Genomic DNA, 17581 nt, shown 5'->3' with positions numbered 1-17581 from the left:
CACCTCAGCAATTGAAGCTGGAGGGCTGTGGGAGAGGGTTGGAATTTGCATGAGTAAGGACTAAGTGAGACACCAGCATGTGGTGCACAGGGAGGGGAGGCTGAAGTTGTACTTTTCAAAACTGCTACCAGAGAAACATGGGAGAGAGGGGAGGGCTCTTGCATTAGAGGTGTTAGACTGCTGATGTTAAAAGACGGCATGCATATGACTCTTTGAGTCATCTTGTGCTTCACTTTTTGTGCTGCTCATTGCATTGCAAAATCTACTTTTTTAGCCTGGCCACTAAGAAGTATAGTTTGACTAGTCTATTACCCATGAAAGATGAATCAGCCTCAATTTCAGACCCCCTACACAAGACTGCTTACAAGTCAAAATAGATGTAGCAATCAGCTAAGCAAAAGGAGCGCAAAGAGAAGGTCAGCAGTGAATCCTGCTATCACTAAATTTACCTACAAAGCACTATAACTTTGCATCATTTTTAGGTCTTTCTATTGGTTGCAAGTGTGAGAAAAAAAATACTCTGCAGAGTGCTGACTGTACTCAATTACTGCTAAGCCAAAACTTTTATTACTGGAAAAATAAAGGGTACAAGTCTGGAATTTCGTGCCAAAGGCAATGTGTCAGTGCGTATGAAAGCCAGGGTCAGGTCCAGGTGAGTTGGTTTGGAAAGTCCTACTTTCCTAAGTCTATAGTATGGATTATTTCATCATTCCTAAGGTATATATCTGCAGAAGAAGCAGGAAAGATATTTCTTTAGAGGTGTTTCCCAATAACACCTGATAGCTAGGACTAGACTCAGATTTGGTTATACTTAAGAAATTTACCACCATCCTCTACAACTAGAACACTTCAAAAGAAAATTTTCTACAGACCCCTGCATTTTATGTTGGCAGCTGGAGAATGTTGTAACAATTAACCTTGAAAACATTGAAGGACGTGAGTCACCATAACCAAATTAGCATCAGATAGGATGGGCTAAATTTCCTCATTTGCTCAGTCAGAAGGAAATATCACTTGCAGTTGCTAGACCTGGTAGTCAAGTACCAGTACTGGTTTCAGAGGAAACTTAAGGCCTCACCTGAAGTGTCAATCTGCTTACAGAGGTTCAGAAAGGAGCTGCATGAATGTTTAAACTGATGGATTAACACAGTTTCCATGTAGGCTTCAAGAACTGAATCAAGGTCCAAAGCTTGCAAGTGCTACTGGGAAGAGGAGGATCTCCAGGCCTTTTTATCCCAGGTAATAACACCTGGATAAGAAGTGTTTTGCAAAGCACTTACTGCTACCATCCCAGGAAAATACAGAAAGGAACCTAATCTACTGGTGTGAATTTGGGTCTACAGGACAGATATTAATGGATGAATACAAAGGTACCATGTGACTTCCCATTTGCCATTCATTCTCCAAGACATACTGTTGGTTTGTACTTAGCAAAACAGGGAGAATATTTTTCAGCAGAAGGTGAAGCAGAGTTACAGGAAGAACCACTTCCCCAGCTGTGACTTAGCACCATGCAGTTGTCCTATTTCTTACTATCATGGCTAGGAAAGTGCTACAGAACTCCCACAGCCACCAAAGAAAAGCATGCCAGGGAGAAATTCTGGCTTTTTTTATACATTCTTCTTCAGTAAGGATGTTCAGTTATTTAAACATTCAGTCTTCCGTGCTAGCATAGTATTTTCACAATTCCCTTACCAGACCCACCTTTCTGCTTTAAATTACTCACTGCAGGGAAGAATGCTACATCACTCGTGAAAGGCTGTCTGTGGCACCAGGTGAGCCAGGCGTTGCATGGAAGGAGAGCACAGGTCAAAGCGAATGCATGGGGTGGTTGTTAGATAAACATGATGGTCCCAGGGCCTCTTTCTACCATCACTTCAACCATGTACCCAACTCCAGCAAAATTCAGCTGTGCAGTGTGGATATGATCTCTGAATTTCCCATGGATATACCTGTAAATACCAAAAATGGCATCTGGTGAAGAGAATAGAGGTGCAACTGTTTTATGTTTTTATTTATGGTGTGCTAGACTTAAAGCATTTTTCACATTCCACCAGGGAGCTCAAGAGCAGACTTCATAATCACAAAGGGATCTCACTAAACTCAAGTTTGATGTTCATCTGTACTTGTACAACTGCATTAAGCACTAAGGGGAGCATTTCTGACTCTTTCAGTGTTCATTGGACTATACCTTTTCATTTCCAGAAGTGAAGCCAATTTATATAAAATTGCTAGAAGCCACTTTTCAGCAAATATTTATCATCGTCATCTCTGATGCACATTGTTTTTAGGATGTTGTTTCAATGAAATCTCCAAAAGAAAAGTTTTCTCCAATGGAAAAACATAATCTTTGGCAGAAATTTTCCATAATCTCCTAAGAGAAACTTCTGCCAACTGTTACTTTGACTGGTAAGTGAAGTAATATCCAAATAGTTTCTGTTGTTAGAAGAATTAGTTTCAAAATCTGGTAGAAAAAACTCCTGTAATCCACTATCCATCTGGAACCACAACTCCTTTTTACACATCTACATAGCAATACCACAGCGTAGTCCTGACTTCAGTGTGCCTTTGCATTACAGACAGAAGTTGTTGTGGTTTAACACCAACAGGAAATTAAACCCAAATAAACCACTCCCTTATCCCCAAAACTTCCAGTAAGGGAGGGACAAAAGCAGAGGCTATGGGCTGAGATAACAATTTTCTCAATGCAAAAAGCAATGGAATAAGAAACGCACAATAACAACAAAATGAATACAAAAAGTATACAAAGAGAGAGGGTGTTTTACCCACAAAAATGTATTCACCCTCAGGAACACAAACAAGATGGCGGACCCCAGACAAAGGCAATATGGCAACCTTCCCCTGCCCTGCACCTGCCAAGTACAAGGGCCAAGAGGATGGCGGGGCTCCCACAGGCAGTGTTTCCCAACACCTTCCCTCTGGAGAGGGGGAGGCAAAATGACATCCTTCTGCTAGGGTGCCTGGGTTTTCCTGCCGAAGCCACGATGTGGGAGGTGTAGAGGAACAACCTGGCCAGGCCCCCTGCCGCGCTCAGTCAGGCCCCTCCCTGCCACCAGGGCAGGGTGAAGGAAGGCTATTACCGCAGGCCTGGGCCCTAGGGGATATCACCGTGTCCCGCAGCCATAGGGAGGAGGAGGAGAGAAGATCCAGCAGGCAGGAATTGTGCAGCAAGATTGACTGATTTAATTATTTTACAAACTCTTTTATAGACTTTTTTCTTCATAGTCTAATTGGACAAAGGATCAGCCACCCCTTGGGGTGATTGGCTAAAATCCTAAAACATCCGTTGTCAAAATATTTTTCTACTATACCATAAACAAGGCTTTGCAAGGTTGCAGGTGGCTTAGTTGTTTACATTCCCTGCTACCTCTTCTGTAAGAGAGAAAAGTCTCTCACAGACTTAGAAAATAGCAAGAAAATCCTTGCTAGCAGCATTTTTGTATCTACAGAAGGCCACCTTCCCTAACAGGAATTTACAGCCCTGCATCCACGCATACACAGCACGTACGAAGACTGTTATGCCACTGCAACCTTATTATTAACATCCACCAGGCCCAGAGCCACATTTTGCATGAACTAAAGCCAATTTCCATTTGTAGCTTGGAGAAACTGATCTGCAGACCTAATCACAGCCAACTCGGGCTTACATTTCTCTGCCTGTGCTGAGGTTAACCTCAAAAAGTAAAGTGTGCAAACAGTGCTAATGACAATTTTGGGAAGCAGTAGGATCAGGTGCAAATACAGTAATTTCAGTTGTAACAAGGAGCTGTTTGTATTCTTTTTCTGCAACTTCCAGTTTTAAAATTTATCTGCCAAGTCAATTCATTTGTCTTTTTCAAATCTAGGAAATGAAATGAAGTATGGAAATCTTGTAGTGTAAGTGATTTTGGCTATATTGTGAAACAAGACAACTAAGAAACTGGGCTGGAATTGCGCAATGTAAACATTGTCCAAGAGCAGTCTTCCACACCAACAGAGAAACTGATTTCTGCCTCCTCTGCTTGGTACAAGTGTTTCCTGTGTATGCCCAAGCAAAAGACTTCCTACTGTGGACCAGAGGGTGCTCCCCAACACTTAAAAATCCCAGCTGGAGACACACTGTGTCATGTTCGTAATTCAGACAAGGCCTTCATTACCACTGCCAACAACAGGGATTTCTTGAGTGCTCTGTTGCCATCAGGCAGGGTGTGGTGCAAGGTTATTAAACATCCTCTGCCACTTAGTTTTCATCTGACACATGCTTAATTGTGAGGATGTCCTTCCTCTTATTAGTGTTTGAATCAGTCCCACGGTTGATGAGAAATGTTGGCTAAATCATGTAATACAGTAAAAAGTATTTAAAGCCACAGCCATAGTATTATGGTAGAGGCAAGTTCAGATGACATGTTATCTCCTCACATTTCCCAGCATTAGCCAGGAAGAGCACTGTCGTATTCCTGATGGGCAGAGATGCAGTAGTTGACATGACAAAGGGACTGGCCTGGATGCCCCTGTGGAGGGCGGAGGGCTGCAGTGTAAGCCATAAGTAAGGGAGACTTTATTCAATGTTCTCTGTCATCTCCTGCTATTTTTATTAATTATATGGAAGGAGACTGGTGATAAAGGTAGAATGGGAATGTGAAAAAGAAGGAAATGTGTGAAATGAGTGGGTTTTGACCTTGTCGAATGGTTGGGAATATTATTTACTAGTAGATGTTGATCGAAGGTGCAGTGTTCAGATGCCAAGGACTGAAATTAGAGTCTAGGGTCAAAAAAAGGATGATGTTCTTGCACAAGGAACAAGTTCCACAAGCTGTATCATAAATAGCATAGTCCTTCCTTCCAGCTTTTAGTCCACCAAATTACAGAGACAGTTTCAAATCTGAGAAGCCAAATGTGCTCCTCCTAACCTCTGCTCCCTGAAGCCTACCTGTGATTGCCAGCTCCAACAAACCAAGTAATAAAACACTTTGGGGAGTGGGAATGGAATAATTAAGTGTTGAAACAATCAGACTAGAAAACAGCATTCACCTTTGTGACACATCTACGCTGCTTTCTGCAGGGAGCAGAGACAGTTTTAAATGGCAGCTGGAGGCAATGACAAGTCCTCTTCGTTACTCACCATGATGCAGAGAGTCTTGGGAATGGGAGGCCCTCGTTTATCTGTAGTCAAGGTAAACAAGGCACCTGGAAAATAAGCCACTCTTTCTAAAGCCAGCCCATGTTCTGGTATGGTTTCCTGGAGAGCCCTGTACGTCCAGTTCTGACAGAGTCCCTTTAGATTGATTGCAAGAGGGAGTCTAATTCTGCCAGCTTAGTAAATGCTCTGTTCAGCTTACCTAAGTTGGCTTGTAAAAGAAGCATGGTTAGAGGTTAGTGGGAAACTGTAAACAAAACTAAGCATGTAGCAGCTAACATAACTACAGGGTTGAGGCAGAGAGGAGCAGGTGCTCTTCTGGATGATAGCCACAGTTCAAAGCCTTAGTCCATGTGTTTTGATCGGGAGACTGCTGGCAACTGATCAACAAATGTGACCAAGGCTGACGTCTCCTGTTTGGAGGGTAGTTGGTGTGTGAGAGTGCATGTGTGTTTACAGCTAGAGTCAGGACAGATGACAGGGGTTAGGTACTCTGTTGCAGCAACTTTCTGTACTTGTCATGTTTTGCTTTTATTTACTTTTTAGTTTTACTTTAGTCCAGAATATTTTGGCAAAAATGGAGAGAGAATAATAGAGAGTTTATATCTGATATGTACATGCTAGGCTAGGTGTATTAGATTCTGGTTGGTGTGAATCTCTGCCTAGCTTTCCACAGAAGAGATTTTAACCAAGTTCTGCCATTAGTCAGCCCTCTAGTCTCAACACTGTAAATTTTGATGGTCCATTTTTCCTGAGCTTCTTAAACTAATCTAAAGCCGTGTTTCACTAAAAGGGAAAGACCTGTCCTGTCCACCCTTGCTTTTCAGTCTTTCACACTAGTACCTGGCATGCTCAGCCAGTTCAGCTCACTCATCCAGCAGGAAGCTGTCACTTGGCTTTTGAGGGCATTGTTTGCAGCCCAATGAACTTGCTGCTACAGCTTAGAGCAGAAATGAGAATTGACAGTAGAGGGAGGGGCCAGAATGTCTCTTTTTCAGCGCTAATCCTGGTTCAAATCAGCCTGAATTGCTTGATAAACCACATCCATAAATAGTTTCAAACTCTGTTAAGGTGTGACTCCAGTATTTGTTTTAGCTAAAAGTATTTCCATAAGCTCTGGTTAAACTGTCTAGATGACAGCGGCCCTTGGCAGAAACTAAAACAGTCCTCTACTCACCACTTCCAGGGAAACAGCAACTATCCCAAATGCAGAAACACTAGCAGATGTGAGCTGGGAGAGTTTGTACTATGGAGAATGTTTAACCAGAAAGGCAAGCCCTGAGACCAACAGCACCTGTTCTGGAGAGGACAGCACAGTAAATGCAGCACTGTGGGATTGACCTTTCCTGACTCAGTGCCCTCCCTTCAGTACTAGGTTACTCCTGTTAGCAAATATAGAGTGACATCCACAGCCCTTTCCTTCTCTCCTCAGGCTGTCTGGGTACAGCTAATTCTGGTTCATCTGGTGATGAAGGCACGGTTAGTACTGAAGAAAGGAAAAGGAAGTTTGCTGTGCTCCTGCCTGTGCCACAGTGGCACTGCTGAAGTCACAGAGTCCATCCTTGACCCAGCCCTCTGTGGTGTGCTGACAGTTTATAGTCCTGCCCTGCCTGCAAGGGCTGGGATGCAGTTCAGCTCAGGCAATGTTTCTAAAACTAGTTCAAGTCTCAGAGCTGCAAAAGCTCTTGAGCTTTCAAAAGACCATTACTTTTGCTAAGTTCCTAAGAGCTGTATAGGGTATGCTGGTCCTCCAGCCCTGTCACAGAGGTGCAGATGTAAGCCATTACCCATCTCAACAGGACCTGGGCTTTACATGCTGCAACAAAACAAGAACTGGGAGGAGAGAGGCTAGATAGAGGTGTGGATGGAAAGGCACAGAACATGAAGAAGAAATGTGGTACTACTCACCATTAAACATTTTTGAGCAAAACTCAAACATTAGTGTGTCATCTGTCCCACTTCATCTCTTTCATCATACCTATCAGATATTTTCAGTCTATTGGTTTTTGGATTTGTTGCTTTCCTTTCAGTCTGAAAAGAAAGGGGAAAAAATGCATGCTGTTATAGATAGGCAGCAGCTGCTGCAAATGTTGCAGCTAAACCAATATAATGAGCAAGGTTAATTTTAAATTCAAAGTACTATTACAAAGCAAGACTCAATTTTCCATTTCTTGCACACCCAATACCACTGATGGTTTCAAGACCTGAGTCTACATGACTCTGGGAAAACATTAATAAAACAAACCAACAAATCATGCCAGTTCTGTCAGTGAGTCAGAAAGCATTTTCCTGTATTTGAAAAAACCCTGATGAATTTAAGGGCTGTTCTGTGATCCTGCTTCTGAAGAACGGTCTTCATTTAATCTGTTCGCTCTTCACCCTCAAAGAAGCAGGGCTTGCCATGCTGTGGCTGGCACATGGCCCCAGTTGTCTGCAGGGGCCATGCTCCAGAAACAGCCTTGCAAGAAAGGCACCACCCTGAAGCTAGAGCAGCGGTATCAGCTTGGACCCGGATACCAGGTCAAGTGTGACCAAGGATTAAGGCATTGCTTTTGGATGGTGGGTTTCCCAGGTATTGCAGCTGGATACCAGACTGTGGACAATATCGCAGCTAAACTGTTTCTGTAGATCAGGGTGAACTCTGAGTGGTCCACATTTTCTCAATGAAGAAGTTACAGCACCCCTCACCATTTGACCCTGCTCGCTGGGAAGTGGGTGTTTTTTGTGTAACAGTATCAGCTGCAGACTTATCAATGATGCAGCCTCCTCACAATTCTCCCTGTCCCAGGATGTTTTCTGCACCGTGGGGAAGATGTGCAGATTGGGAAAGTCACACTTCGTGTGAATGGAGGATGGTATTAATTTTGACAACTTCCAGAGTCTTTGAGTCTCTAAGTAGTACATGTATTAAAAAGGAGTACAGAAAGCTATTTATAATTCTATTTCCCTGTATGTTTTGTCTTTTATTTACTGTGTATGGAAACTGCATTAATTTATCAGGGCTTTGGAAATATGTATTTTTGAATTATTTCCTCTTCATGTATAAAGCAAATGTACAGACTCATCAAAATAAATAAGTACAAAGGACTGGGCTGTGCTATGGAGAAAAGCTGTACAGTTCTGGACAGGCAAAAGATCTGTCATTGCTTCAGATGTGGGTAACAGTGGCCTTTACACCTGCTTCCAAAGTGCAGAGGTATTACCACAGGCCTGGTTCCTATGGTATATCACCGTGTCCCGCAGCCATAGGGAGGAGGAGGAGAGAAGATCCAGCAGGCAGGAATTGTGCAGCAAGATTGATTGATTTAATTATTTTACAAACTCTTTTATAGACTTTTTTCTTCATAGTCTAATTGGACAAAGGATCAGCCACCCCTTGGGGTGATTGGCTAAAATCCTAAAACATCCGTTGTCAAAATATTTTTCTACTATACCATAAACAAGACTTTCCAAGGTTGCAGGTGGCTTGGTTGTTTACATTCCCTGCTACCTCTTCTGTGAGAGAGAAAAGTCTCTCACGGACTTAGAAAATAGCAAGAAAATCCTTGCTAGCAACATTTTTGTATCTACACAGAGGTACAACTTTTACCTCTCCAGCAATTAAAAAAATACACTAGCTAGGATATGAGATGCATGTGCATTGACTTAAAAGACAGAAACCTGAAATGGAAATGAAGAGAAACAAAAATTCCTTCAAGTGGAAAATTAGAGACAGGTGAGAAGGGCAAAATGTAAGCAAGCAGGTTTCCCACAGTCAGCAATTCTTCCAGGCTTTATATTAGTCATTTTTCTGTTTAAAAAACTGGGGTTTTTTTCTTATTTTTTCCTGCTTAAATGTTTAAGGGTGTTTTCTTTAAACTGTTCAAAACTAACTTCAATAGTTGAATACAGGGAAAAACCAAGAGAATGTGTAGTGCTAAGCAGAGGAGTCACCCAACCAGCCTGTGTGAAGATACTTCCCTGCACAAGTATTTTATGTAGGAAAAACCACTAAGTACCTTTGAGGACTAAAATGAGAAGTCCAAATGTTGAAGATTTTGATGGAAGCAAAGATCTTCTTGGAGGAAATAATCTGTAGACTCTCCCTTTCCTGATCTCATTTTCCCCTGCTAAGACAGCCAGTACGTTTTCACTAACTAGGTTTTTATCAATATTATTAGGGCAGGAGAGGGAGTACAGTCCCAAATTCTGAAGCTGAGTTTCTGTAAAGAAATAGGAACCTGGCTTTTTGACTCCCTCAAAAGAGCTGTTTTTGCAGTGTTACAACATGCAACTCTCGCTGGTGTCCACTGGAATTTGATGAGTTTCTAAAAGCTGCCTTTCAACAATAACCAGGCATACAAAGCATCTGTGATGTCTTCCTGGCTGTAGCAGTTTGTTTATCAGTAGTACAGAGAGAATAACATGCCTGTATCTCTCTGTAAGGAGGCTTCCAGGAGCTGCCTGCAGCTTACAGACACAGACAGACACTGTTGCTGGCTCTCTAGCATAGACAGAGGTAAGAAAGTTCAGTCATGTCATCAAGGAAGAGTGGGAGGCATTGTAAGGGACTTTCTGAGAGCATTCTCAAAGGGCTCTAATGGGTATATGCCAGCTAAGAGTTTCTTGCAATTGCAATTGTCACATAAAAGAGAAGAGAGACTGCAACTGAACAGAGACAGGCAACTGTGCAAACCCTAGTCTGTTGTGAGTCAGTTACAAGCAGCATGCATCTGGCAGTGTAAAGATGCTTCCAGCCACCTCTTACACAAGTCCTGCTCTAAGTAAATGCAGTCCTAGAGCCAAGAGCAGCTTTGACGCTTGCTTGCTTGCTCATTATTAAACATTAGAATAGTATTTGCTGCTGCTTCTATCCTAAAAGTCATCCAGACTAGAACTGCAGGTGCTGCACTTTGGTATGAATCATAGCGTAAATATTGCCACAGTCACTGCTTGTCACAAACAGGTTTATTTCAAAATGACCATTGCCACATTCCTCCTTTGTCTGGCTGTTCTACAATTCTTCCTCGATTCCTGTCAGCCCACTTGCCGTTGGGAGGTGAGAGAGATGGTCTTTTTTTGTCTCTCATCACCCTTGGAGGCACAATCTGTACAATTCACCCGTGAAAGAAGGTGAGGGCTCTCTCCTCTGACCATTCCATAAGATAAACAAATATGCTGATTTCACACAGTCTTTTTTTTTTTTTTTTTTTTTTTTTGCAATATAACCACAAATCTATTACATCCGATTTCCTGCACAGCCTGTGTGCAATGCATTCTGGTAAAATAAGGGGAGGTGTCTGGTGCAGGGAGATCCTGGAGTGCACTGCTGCACTGACTCAAGTCTGCCTGGGGACACAGCATTGCACAATCGTCAAACTGCATAGCACAACTTGCCCTGACCCCATCTCCTCCCCTCTCTCACCTCCAGTCTGTCTGTACAGGGGCTTCTGGGGAGGTAGAGAGGGCATTGCAGCAGGAGGGACACATCTCTCATCAGACCTTCAGCCATCCCACTGTCCTTTTGCAACATCGTGCCTTCAGGCTATCTGTCAGCCTGAGGGTAAGAATTCGGTAAACAAGAGCACAAATCAAAAACCAACATTGTGACCTATTTAATGGGAAAAAGACTATGTCAACCCAAGCTACTGGCAAAACTTGTTTCATTGCTATAGCTGCTAGCCAGGTAAGTCATGTGTGGGCACATGCATTTGAAGTCACCGTGCTAGCAGGGCTCCTGCTCCACACTTTTAAATGTCCTTGTAAAGGCTTGGTTGGATGGGAATGTATCTAGGCACATGCTATTTCTGCAGCAGCAAGAAGAGACTGGGAGTTATTTCTCAAAGGGAAAGCATAATGCCTTTCTTGATCAAGCAGTCTGGGTACCGTATGGGTACCATGTGAGTGGTGTGTGGTTGTCCCAAAGAAGGCACTATGGAGGACACTGTTCTCCACTCTATCTTCTGCTGCATGCTTTCAGTTACCTCCTTCATGTAGATAGATAGCTGGGCAACAACTTGAGAAGAAGCCAAGCAAAGGTTTGCAGGGATGTTTACAGCACAGGGGATGACTTTTTAGTCAAAGAGAAGGGGGACAGGCAACAAACCAAACACATCTATTCCAGTCTGAGGAAGCTCCAAAGAAATCAAATTGTTCCAGTGACAAAAAAAACTCTACAGAGATGGTAAGACAAGAAAGCATAAAGCAAGGCTCAAGGACAAGTGGGGAAAAAAAGAAAAAAGAGCCATAACAAGGCCTCTGTAATACAGCAGCTTTGATCTTCTGCCCTAACCCTGCTAGTTTCCATGTACAAGTAATGTGACTGCTAATCTTCTGCTAATCTTATCTCTGAGTAGCATAGCTTCATCAACTCTGCCTGAAGAAAATGCTCAGCTTGTGATGCTTAGAACATTCTCCTCCACACATCAACAAGCACACATATTTCTCTCCACAGTGCAAATAACTTTTAACAGAAGAAACCAGGAGGGATTGGAGGAGATTCCTTCTGTCATGAAACACGTGGTATACAAACAGCAACACCACCACCATAGATTCACTGTATTCAAGCCCTCAGTTTGGACCCTTTGGACACTGGAGATACATATATATAAATATAACTATGAAATATTGCTGTAACACTTGTACAGGTGTGAAACAAAACACTAATGATCTTTATATACTTCATTGCAGAAAGTAACCCTGGAAAAAACTGCTGTGTGGTCTTCACAGTAGCTTTGGGGAAGGAAGAAAATTTCTTAACAGTTCCACTTGGCCTCCATAGCATAACATTCGCTTACACAACTCTGAGAAATTTGTTATTTTCTCAAGTCAGGTGTCAAAAAATGTCAAGTTACTCTCCATTTAGTCCTCCGAGAAATACTGTCTTAAATTATACACTCTTCAAAAGACACTTCATTCAGTAGAGTGCATTTATGTGCCCTATAATTAGTTTTTTATTTTAGTCTTCCTGAAATTTAGTGCTACAGTGCTGGGAAAAAAAATGATGCAGTGCATTACAAGTGCATAAAAGACTTAGTGTTATCAGCTATTCCCTGAGCAGAAAAAATTAATTCTTCCATCCCACTGAAGCAGACAACTTAGGTGTTAAGGGCTTAGTCCTGCAAACATTTTAAAGTGTGTGTGTGTAGTTTATTCATGTGAGTGAATTGACAGAATTATATGAGACCACCTCTGTGGATAATAATACAAGGCATGGTTTTTCTTCAGAACTGGCATGACTGAAGGTTCCAGCCATTTGTTGAAGAAATGCCATCTATAGAAATGGGATAGTGTTCTATTTTTAAAATGTGTACTGAATAATGGACTACTCAGGCAATGTATTGACCTTTTGTGATGATTCTTTCATCCTAACTGCTTTTCTAAGATGCTTTCTTAGGAAAACAATTGATGTTTATTATCATTGTTGGTTCCTGTTACTGATGAGAAGCACATTGTCACACCTTACTTGGCAGTGACAGGATGCTCAATTTTTAGTGATTTCACTTACCCCAGAAGACTTCACCTAATTAGAAACAGTCAAACGGAAAAGCAAAACTCATCCTGCCTTTGCCTCCTCCTTTGTCTGTAGGATGCCTGCTTGCAGTACAAAGTCTTGAGTTCTGTAGACAAGGATATTGCACTGCCTGTTTGCTTCAACACACTTCACTTTCTTTACAAAAGAAGCACAGGTAGGAATTGCTCTTCTTAGCTACAATTCATCATTCCAAGAATCTACCAGGCTTCGGTAATAACACGGAGGTAGCTGTGGGATCTTCCACAAGTAAATGAGACAGAAGCTGTGGAGATAGATGTCAACATGGATGGCAGAAGAAGTAGTGTGAGGGCAGAACCAATGAATTTTCATTATTGTTGGGGCTCTCTTTTGTCTCCTGTTCATTCTTTTCTCTCTATATCTCTTCCCATCCTCACTGAGCAAGTGAAAGCTGTGCCACAGATTGAAGCTGTAGATGCTCAGATTGGGGAACACTGCAGTGCAGCTGCCAAGCACTGGTTTATAGCAGCTGTAGTCTCCCTGGCTTTCCCCCAGCAGAGGCTCTGGTTTGGTTTTCTTCTCTCCTATCAAAAAGCTGCCTTCCAGGAAAGTTGGAGATTTCTCCCTTTCACATCTGACTTGTGATGGCTAATGTCTTCAAAAGATATAGAAGGGAAATAGACACATGGATGACGTCGTGCCCTAGGTCTGATATTCTCTAGGGGGAAAAAACAAACAGAAGGTACTGATGGTCTGACTAAGGGAGTGGGAGCAGGACAAGTGTGAATCTCACCATTTATTCTGCATTGCCTACCTAATGGAACTCTTACTCGCACACTTTCAGCTCAGCCTACGTAAGGATGCATGGTAAGGCACTGTGTGCTTCACTATGATTCATGTGAAACTTGAATATTTTCTTGAATTCAAAAGCTGTTTGAGAAATGTGAGGTAACCCTAGTGGTTCCCAGAACCGGTGGGAGAGAGGAACAAAATGGAAACATGGGGAAAACAGGCAACAAGCAAGTGAATTATGCATATACACAACTGCAAGTACATAACTGAAGGTAAGGATAAGGTTGTCCAGGGACCTGAGGATAAAACTGTTCCTTCATGATATTTCTCCCTTGCTCAGGATTCATAAAGAGCCACTCACAGCCCTACTATCTGCAGTCTTATAAAAAAAACACTCACTGCACCCTGCAGCTGAGCATCTGTGAATTATGCTCTAGTATGTGAGAACAAGTAAGAAGTATCCTCTTAGACTTCTCTGCATGAGGAGGAGAACAGCAAAAAGTCAGCCAAGACCTCACCGGTCCATGATATTTCTAGACTGCTATTTTCTCCTTCAAGCCTGTAGTTAATTCAGGATGCAGAACTACATCTGAGCTGAATTGAATTACAAATCATTGATGAATTCTTGTTGTCTTTCCAGTGTTTTGCATAAAATAAATGGTTCAGGCCCTTTTCAAAGAACATACTAGCAATTTATCATAAAAAAAAAAAAAATCAGTTTGAGAATTGGCTTTCATCTTCTGCCACTAAAGTTTGGGCAGTGCTGCAGTGACATATATGCTGATTTGTAATCCCAAAAAATTTGTTTCTGCAACCAGGCTCTAGCTAGGAAAACATGTAGAAACAAGTCTTGACAGCTGTGTGAAGGTTTTACAGAGACACTGGTCCTGAATTATTTTCAGGCTTGATCCCTTATTCCCTCACAGGTCTTGGTTAACAAAGCATTGTTAGTTAATGTTTGTGGAAGAGGAAGGTATTTAAACAATGCAAAATAGTGCCTTTAGTAGTGATATCATTACAGTGAGGTATTTTATTATCTCTTTTTTATTTTGTTTTGATTATCTTCAGTCAAGATCTAGCCAAAACCGTACAATGTGCATTAACACAATATCTAGGGTGGCTGCTGACCTCTGCTTCTCTCAAAGGATAGTGATAAGGTAAGGCTAACACTTAATGAAATCAAATTTTACAGAGTGAATGGTCTTGGTGATAAAGCTTAGGGGCGGGGGGAGGAAGAACTTATTTTTTGCTGGTTTTATTTTGAAGAATTTGAGGCGTAAAAGAGCATATAAAGGACTATGAACTGACTTGATGGGTGTAAGAGAAAAGTTGTGGGAAACGTTAAAAAATCCCATATATTCTGCTTAGCAACTCTGTCCTTTGTCTGTCTTAATTTTCACTCTGCATGAGGAGCCATCAGTACACAACCTTAGTCATCTGAGGGAAGATTAGGAGAAGGACTACTGGCAGCAGAGGGGCCCACGTCTGAGGAGATGAACTTCTATCTCACTGAGGTTACCACAGGAGGAGCAAATAACCTCAGTGGCACTGGATTTGTACAGGATCATCAGACAGGCACAAAACTTGCCTCGAGTCCAGGTGAAAAGGACATGTTACGGAGCTAAAACATGAAGACACATCCATGCTAGACATTCTGGTACCATTTAAAACATGTTTATATCAATTCGAGTTTGAAAGCTAACATGAAAAGCCAGACAGTTGTCTAAGTCAGAATTTTCTAAACTATTTCTTAAAGACTTTTTTTGATGACGCTTTGATTTAATGTTTCCAGTCCCCTTCAGACAAACAAGGCAACTGAAGACTTGCAAACTGGGCAATAGGCAGTGTAGTTCTTAAATGTGGCCAAATACAGAAAGAAAATTTGCACTGAAACCTGCAGCAAGGAAAGCCTTTGTTAACAGACACGGTAGCTGGAGCAGACTGCATTCACCCTGGCAAAGCCCTTAAACACAGCCTCTGTTTTGAGCAGTTATTTGTTTAGCCAAAAAACAAAGTCCTTAAAAAAAAAGTCAGCTGGGGGAGAGGAAACAGCCGGCAGTCTGTTTGGATTGCAGTGTGTGCTCAAGTGTCTGCCCTTCATGCTAATGGGATGGCTTGGGACCACTATCAGGGGGCAGTAGAGCAGAAGGCAGCCCAGGTACACAGCATCGGGAAAGCTGCTGAACAAAGGGGTTTCACCACATTTCCAGCCATGGGCAAAGGCCAAATTTTTGCATTAAATCATGGATATGGTCAGTAATGAGTTGTTTGCAGGCCGGTGTGTAAAATAGCTTACTTAGCTAATATCCAAGTCTGACTTTGAGCGATAGAGCTCAGGGAGGGAGGAATCTACAGGTAGAGGACACTGACCTGTGAATGGTGAGGCTTGGCTTGAGCAGGTCCCAATATTAGGCAGCTGGGCCACAGTCCAGCACAGCTGTAAGCTACTGTAGGCTGGTGCCACGACCACTCCAGGTCAGCCCACTTTTCTGGTAATGCACACACACCAAGGGATAGCCTGCTACAAGAGCAGAGGAAAACTCTGGTGACAAGGATGAGAACTGTATGAATATTGTGTCAGTCATTCACTGTGCTCTTCTTCAAGCCCAAGGGCAAGGTCTAGTAAAATCCCTGTGGATGTTTCCATATGGAGCAAGAGGAAATTGCACAAGCTTATATATAGCTGCTCATGAGACAAGTTTAAGAAGCAGAGTTCAGCCCTCAGCTCTACAGCTGCTGCAGTATGTATGGCCTCGTCACGGAGCCATCAAGACACTGCTGTGATGTGAAACAGTTTCCTAAAATATCTTGTTTCATGCTGGCCACTAACTAAATCAGCTTCACCTCCAGCTGAATGTCCTCTTGCACACACTCACTTTCAGTGGCAAATGAACAACCAGTGCAGAAGTCACTTGCCTTCTGCTGTGCTGTCCTGAAGCTTGTGGCATACATTTAGGATGCCTCATGGGCTGAGGCTGATCAAAGGAGAGATCAAAAGAAATTCTGCTCTACTGATAGTGAGAAGATTCCGATCAAGAAGGTCCTTGGTGGCCATAAAAGTTCTATAAAAGACCTGGTGTAGTGTGTCTGCCACAGGGATTAAGCAGTTATTAAAATATTTGAAATAATAATGTAAATCTGACAGCATTTGCCAGCCTCCTGGGGATCAGTGGGCTGAGAATGCTTCAAGTGAATCTCAGAGACAGACACGGCAATGCTCATGTCACTCATTTATATCATATATGTGTTAGTGTTCCCCAAACTAGGTAACCCTTGCATTTATCTAGACTGGTAGAAATAGAAAAAAAGATGTGATGCGTTATGATTTACCATGGCTAATCGTGGCATTGAAGAGCCTACAGTGATTTGTTCATAGTCGTTCATTTGATTGCAGTGGCCACAACTGCACATTACTGCTTCTTCTTTCTTCAGTCTTTCTGTTTGTAAAGCAGGAATAACAGCAGGTCTGAGTCACCACTGCTCTTACCCCAAAAGCACATGCACTTATTTTGCTCTTACCTGATTTTCAGGAAAACAAACTTTAGACCCAGACCCGTATTTGATTGTTTCAATAGCCTCTCTCCTCTTCTGCAAGCAGCTTTTGTTTAACCTTCTCTCACATGATCTGTTAATGAAGCCCAGCCTGTAACTTTTAAGTTTAAAAATAATTCCTCACCTCACTCACAGTCTCTAAGCTTATCATGGGAAAAGCTTTCCAGCATGTCAGCTTGCCCTTTAGACACTACTGCTCCAAGAACAACAGGAGACAGACAGATTTGTCTTTCATGCTATGCAACTGTTTACAATGGCTTGCAGAAATACAAACATCTTAGTCAAATACTAAACGATTTATACTTCTCTGAACTTTATTACTGTTTCCCTCTCAAAATAGAAATGTTGGATCATTGTTTAAAACAAAATGTGGTTTCAAATAAAATAGTATGTGAAATCCTCCCCACACCTTCTTTGAAATCTGTTAAAATGCTTTCACTGTGATCTGTAGAGTACAGATGGGCAGTAAGAAAGTGATCTTGGTCAGAGGAACTTTGCAATACAGACTGGTTTTACAACTTCCAGCTTGTTAGAATAAAATTTTAAATTAGGAGAGTCAGGAAATGGTAAGTACTTTTGAGTATTTTTTTTTAATGTCCTTCTTAGTATAAGAAGGAAAAAACACCAAT

The 17581-nt window shown here is 42.1% G+C and overlaps 1 long non-coding RNA gene across 1 annotated transcript; it reads right to left on the bottom strand.

The window, feature by feature from the left end:
- Positions 1–1718: 1718 nt before the first annotated feature.
- LOC125320179 lies at positions 1719–17005 on the bottom strand. Its single transcript, XR_007201039.1, has 3 exons — positions 16920–17005; positions 7046–7168; positions 1719–1952 (listed from the first exon to the last, which is right to left on the bottom strand). It is a non-coding gene; the product is annotated as an uncharacterized LOC125320179 (long non-coding RNA).
- Positions 17006–17581: the final 576 nt, after the last annotated feature.

Source organism: Corvus hawaiiensis, chromosome Z, assembly GCF_020740725.1.
Source record: "Corvus hawaiiensis isolate bCorHaw1 chromosome Z, bCorHaw1.pri.cur, whole genome shotgun sequence".
Taxonomy (NCBI): domain Eukaryota; kingdom Metazoa; phylum Chordata; class Aves; order Passeriformes; family Corvidae; genus Corvus; species Corvus hawaiiensis.
Note: the sequence above shows the minus strand (reverse complement) of the source record. Positions and strands in the feature narration are given on the sequence as shown.